The sequence below is a fragment of the Puntigrus tetrazona genome, chromosome 7 (genome assembly GCF_018831695.1).
Source record: "Puntigrus tetrazona isolate hp1 chromosome 7, ASM1883169v1, whole genome shotgun sequence".
NCBI classification, from domain to species: Eukaryota; Metazoa; Chordata; class Actinopteri; order Cypriniformes; family Cyprinidae; genus Puntigrus; species Puntigrus tetrazona.
The window spans coordinates 12,894,412-12,900,411 of record NC_056705.1 but is presented as its reverse complement, the minus strand read 5'-3'; positions in this window follow the sequence as shown (position 1 = coordinate 12,900,411).

The following is a 6,000-nucleotide window of genomic DNA, read 5'->3' as shown; positions in this document are numbered from 1 at the left end:
ACAGCTGTGCTACTATGAAGATCAGCTGGATAATGACCAAAGTCTAGAGGCCATCTCTTTGATGAATCATACAAGTGAAAGTGAGGTCATCATGCAGAAGATGAGGGCAACGCTTGAATACAGACAGCGCCTTTGTCCATGATCCAGAGAGGTCCACCACTGTTCTTTCAGTTTTTCCTTGATTTCTGGATACTAAAGGATTGGTATGAACTTTCTTCTTTACATATTTAAAGCGAAACAATATGCTATATATTGAATGTTCTGTGGTCATTTCTTGACATGTTTTCTTCTGCTGTAGATTCTTCAAGACTTCACGCTCCTCTTTGGGTCTGAAACTGCTTCCAGACTTTTGGAAAGGTGGCCAACAGCTTTCAAAGCAATCATCTTCCAATCTGAACAGAGAAGGCAGTGAAGCCCAGGATTCTCCAGGTAGAGTTGTACAGAAGTAACTTTACTTTTAGTAAGGCTTTGCAGTTAAAATATACCAGACTTGTTGTATTGTAAACATTTAACATGTGTTCTGTGTTTTTTTCAGAATGGGACAGTGACATATCTTCCTTCCTTCCTTCCTTCTACTCCTGCATCTTTTATGACCCCAGGCTTCAGGAAGAAAGAAAACCCAAAAGATCAGTATCTCTCAGGCTGTTGACCAAGATGGCGCGCGAATGGCAGCCTCAGTGCTTAGCTCTCAAGTGCTCGTATTGTTTTTGTTAGTTTTTCCTGTTTTTGTTTATCAAACCCCATCGTTTTTACCAGGAGGAACTGCTGAACATTCGGCAGACCACTCCACAAAACATTTCACCGGTTTTTGATTATTCCGACGTTTTGTTGAACATCGTAGTTCAGCCGCGCGAGACGGGGAAACGGGCCGTCGCGCTTGTGAAACTCAGACAACGCGGACTCGAACGCCGTTGCCCAGCTTTCACCTGGCGAACCTCCGCTCTCTACCCAACAAAATGGACAAACTTCTTCTGCTTACCCAGACTAATAGGGATTTGAATAGAACTCTGCTGCTCTGTGTTTCACGGAAACCTGGCTAAACGCTGCGATTCCAGACAACGCATTAAGTCTGCCGGGCTTTCAGCTGTTTAGAGCGGATCGCGTCGCAGAATTAACGGGAAATCGCGCGACGGAACGCGCTTTTTACATCAAGGAAAGGTAGTGTACAGATGTAACTGTGTTAAAGAAGATGTGCTGCGCGCCGATGTAGAAGCGCTCTTCATTAACTGCAAGCCTTTCTACTCGCCGCGGGAGTTTTGCTCGTTTATTCTGGTGTGTGTTTACATCCTCCGCAGCGCACGCGTGAGCCTGGCTTTACAAAAACTCGTCGATCTGATCACAGAGACTGGGCAACAACACCCGGACTCTGTTTGAATCCTTCTCGGGGACTTTAAAAAAGCCAACCTCTCACGCGAACTGCCAAAATTCAGACAGCACGTTACCTGTCCAACCAGCTAAACCTGTACTTGGGACTGTAAAAAGATGGACTAACAAAGCAGAGTGGGATTTACAAACCTGCTTCTCTCTCACTGATTGGACTGTCTTTGAAGCTGCTGCCACAGATCTGGGACGAGCTCACAGAAACGGTAACATCATATATCAGTTTCTGTGAGGACATACTGTATGCATTCCTACCAGGACTTATTTAACATACAACAATGACAAACCATGGTTCACTGCTCAACTCAGTCAGCTCCGTCAAGCCAAAGAAGATGCTCGCGGGATTGGGGACAGAGCCTTGTATAAGCAGGCCAAGTACACACTAGAGAAGGAGATCAGAGCGCGAAGAGGAATTATTTGGAAAAGCTTCGCACTCAGTTCTCCTCTAGTGACACCGCTTCTGTGTGGAGAGGTCTGAAAGACATCACCAATTACAAGGCACCATCCCCCAGCACTGTGGCAAATCAACAACTGGCAGACGACCTGAACGAAGTTCTACTGCAGGTTTGAAAAGGAACCATTCTCACCTCCTGTAATCTCCCTCTCCCCCACACCTGCCCTTCAACTCAGCTAAGATGACGTGTGCCAGGTCTTCAGGAAGAGCAAAAGAAGGCAGGCACCAGGCCCAGACGGTGTGACTCCAGCCTGTCTGAAAACCTGTGCTGACCAACTGGCCCCCATCTTCACTCAGATCTTCAACAGATCATTGGAGCTGTGTGTAGTACCTTCATGCTTCAAACGCTCCACCATCATCCCCATCCCAAAGAAACCCAAAATTAATGGACTTAATGATTTCAGACCCGTGGCTCTGACGTCTGTGGTCATGAAATCATTTGGAAAAACTGGTTTTGGGTTATCTGAAGGACTTTACAGGACCCTTACTGACCCCTGCAGTTTGCCTACAGAGCAAACAGGTCAGTGGACGACTTGGCAATAAAGTGATTCTGATTCTGATCTTGTGGTATTTCACAAAGTTGGTAACTGCACTGGTGACACTTGGTGACGAGGGCTATATACAGTATACTTCAAATTGATCAGGTAAACTCTGAAATGGATCAATTGATAAATGATCTCAAGCTAAACTTAAACTAATAGCCTGCATATACTTTTCTTCCCGGATTGTCTCCTGTTCTTTACTATGTTCAATTTATTTATATATATATTTATGATGATAAATATTGCTGTAGTTATGTCGTTATTGATCTTTTTTTTTTTTTTCCCACCTCATTCAGGCATGCCGGAGTATACAGGAACACCGTGAGATGGAAGAGAATCGTCAGCCATACATTCTTGCCTCAGGAGCAGCAAAGAAATCATCAGCAAGTTCTTCATTGTGGTGGATAAAAGGTCATCCCTTGTCAGGCATCTTCACTAGCCGCAATTGATGAACTCTTCCAAGGTCCATTTTGTTTTCAGCGTCAGTTATGATTTTGAATGAGGAATGTATTTGTTGGCATCATGTATGGAATCAGAGTTTGTCAAACATCTCCATGCCTTCAATGTTGTTGCACAAGAGAACAGTCTTGTACTCAAAAAAACTGAAGAGTTGTATTTCTACAAGCCATTTGATTTACAAATGTCCTATGGCAACGACAGTCTATTGTACATAGTTTTGGACTGTTATATTTAAGGCACTGACTTGATGGCTTAATGTTTTGTGGTGGAATAAAGTTTTAAAGGAGTTAAATAGTGATGTTTATTTCAGTAAATGTATTATTTTCTGATAGTGTAATGGATAGAGACCATTAACAAGAGGAGAAAAAAAGGCAACATCCTTTAGTGTTTCATTTTGTTACTAAAAGGTGTACTATCAGCACCAGGATGGTGTAATCTATGACTCCGATAAGGTTGAGGAGACCGTAGTTTCCATTTTTCCATAGTGTTAGTCCAACACCGGAAGAGTGTAGAATTTTGACACTCCCAGTGTTTGCTACAAAGCTGCACTCAACTCTACAACAGTGTTGTTATTTTCATTGCTGTTAATATTTTACTCTCTCGGTGTTCATTGTAACACTGTGTTGGTGTTGTAAGAAGCAACACTTTTAAAAGTGTTGAGTTAACACTTTGTGGGTGGTTCCCATATGTACACTTTGAAAGTGTTGAACACTATTGGTGTTGATTTCCGGATTTCAAAATTTACTGTGCAAAATATTCACATTCCATAAATAATATCGGTGTGGAGAAAACGCTTGTATATGAGGGGCAAGAACATCCGTTTATGAAAATGAGAAAGTTTGATAGGGATCTTTGAAACATTACAATTGCAAAGCAGTAGAAAATTCAGGCCACCAACTTTAGAGAAAATATAGTCGGGGATAATATTCCAGAGTGAAGAGGGACCTTTGAGAAACATTTTGTTGTTTAATGTAGTAAAGTCCCACTTACCCCTGTTTTGCTGGATTCATTAATACTGATTTCCTAACATAATGTGTTTTATTTTTCCAAACCAAGTTGTTTAACATGCTATCAACCCTTTTAATGTTCCTTCCTTCCCCTGCGAAGATCTGAACTGAGTTTTCTCATCGCGCCAACCGACAGGTAAGCTCTTTTAAGTAATGTAATGAAACACAATTTGAATATTTTGTGTGACTGAATGTGCTAATGTGACTGCATGTGTTGTATTTTGATGCAGTTGGTGTATGTAGTTTTGTTGGTTTATTTGGGAAATGCCGATTATTTTTATTGGTGTTATGGGTTTATATGCTATATTAGAAAATAAGCTAAATTACCTTGTAATTTACAATTGTAAATTGGTTACCTTGTATGACCAATTCTGATTAGAAAAACAGAGGTGACCATGCAACCTATTGCAACAGAATTTCACAGAATACTTAACATTTCACACTTTAATCTGTGTAATACTCTCTCACATTTTACAGACTATGCTGGTTAAGGTGAAACTTGGAGATGCTGTGTTTTGTAAGATCAAGACTATTGCTGTGAAAGATGACAATGTACTGTTATGTGGAATACTGATGGAAACCCTCTGTTTTGAGAACCATTTCCATGCATTTACAGTCAGACTGCATCCAGACAGAGTTTTAAAAGTAGTGAATGTTAATGAGCTGTTCTTTTCAGGTGAAATATGGCACAACAGATTCTGTACTGCATATAGTGCCCTATTATCATTTTATGCAGATGTGATGTTTTTTAAGATGTCATGTATGTGTTGAAGCCTGACAGTGTTTTAATAAATGTTTAGTTAATGAAGCAGTTTTCTTTTCTTTTTTTTTTTCTATTAAGAAAACGATGTAAGCGCTGACTTTGTCAATATTTCACTCTCTGGTTAAAGTGCACTGTAGTTAATTTTTTAACTACTTAATGAATGGGATATCTTGTAGTGTTAAATTGCAGTAACACTACTAAGTGTTGAGCAGTGTTAATTTTTTACTCCAATCGCAGTTAATTTTACTCTGAAAATCGGACACTTTTAAGGGTCATTTTATCACCAAATCTGAGTGGGACCAAATACACTCGGGTCCAGTGTTGAATTTAACTCTTAAAGAGTTGTTTTAACACCAAAATCTCTTATTGATGAGGCTCTTTGCAACCATGAGTTAAACTTCTTTTGAGTTTTCGCTATTAAAGTGTCAATTGAATTTACTTCCTGTTATTTTATCTTCATTAATTAGAATTCCTAAGTATGTAACTTGATCTTTCACTGGGATGTTGCGTATAGAGCCCCCCATTTTGTTGCTGTTCAGATTGCTACTTGCTTCGCTATCCTTGCGTATTGTATTCGTTCTGATGTTTGTCACTTGCCAGCCTGAGTATTGTTTTTTGGTTCCCTTCCCCACACTGTAAATCATCAAGCGTTATGTGTTATGATGGACAGGTAAGGACGTCACGTGTATATAGTTCCTGTTTATTTCAGTTCAGTTTGTCCGATCTCGTTATATTCAGTTTGTTTGTAGAAGATTAAAACTGTTAATGTCACATTCTCGTCGAGTGCTCCTTCCTTGAAACACACCGTGACACAGGTCTATTAATGGGGGAAAAAAACTTTGGATGTAGTCAAGCTGTAAAAACTGTGCTCATTTATGGCTGGGACGTGGTGCTTCTGTTAATCGTGGTAATGTCACTACTGAGCAGCAACTACATGAAATTTTGATGTGATGTTTTCTGTGTTTCTATTCAATTTTTGTCATTTTTATTATGCCTACATTTAATCATGTTTGGCTCCTGTTCCAAAGATGCAGCACTGGTGATTTAACTGTGACCTTAAGCAGGGATTTCATATACGGAAAGAAAACCTTTGGAATCACCTGAATTACCAATATAAATATATAAAACTCTTTGAGCATTTCAAAATAAATATATAGTTGGCATCACAAAGGAATACATACATTTTCAGCTTTATAATCAAGTCAGTTGTACTGAAATTTGTGGGAAGTGGCTAATGTCAGTAATGTGTGTACAATGTATGTGTTGTCAACCGACATGGCATACACAGTTTTGATTCAATTCAACTCCAATCCAAAATTCTGTCAAGCTAACATGGGATGTGTTTTTGTGTGAAGTGTACATGAGTTATGTCATTTTGACATTTCTGAATATTTC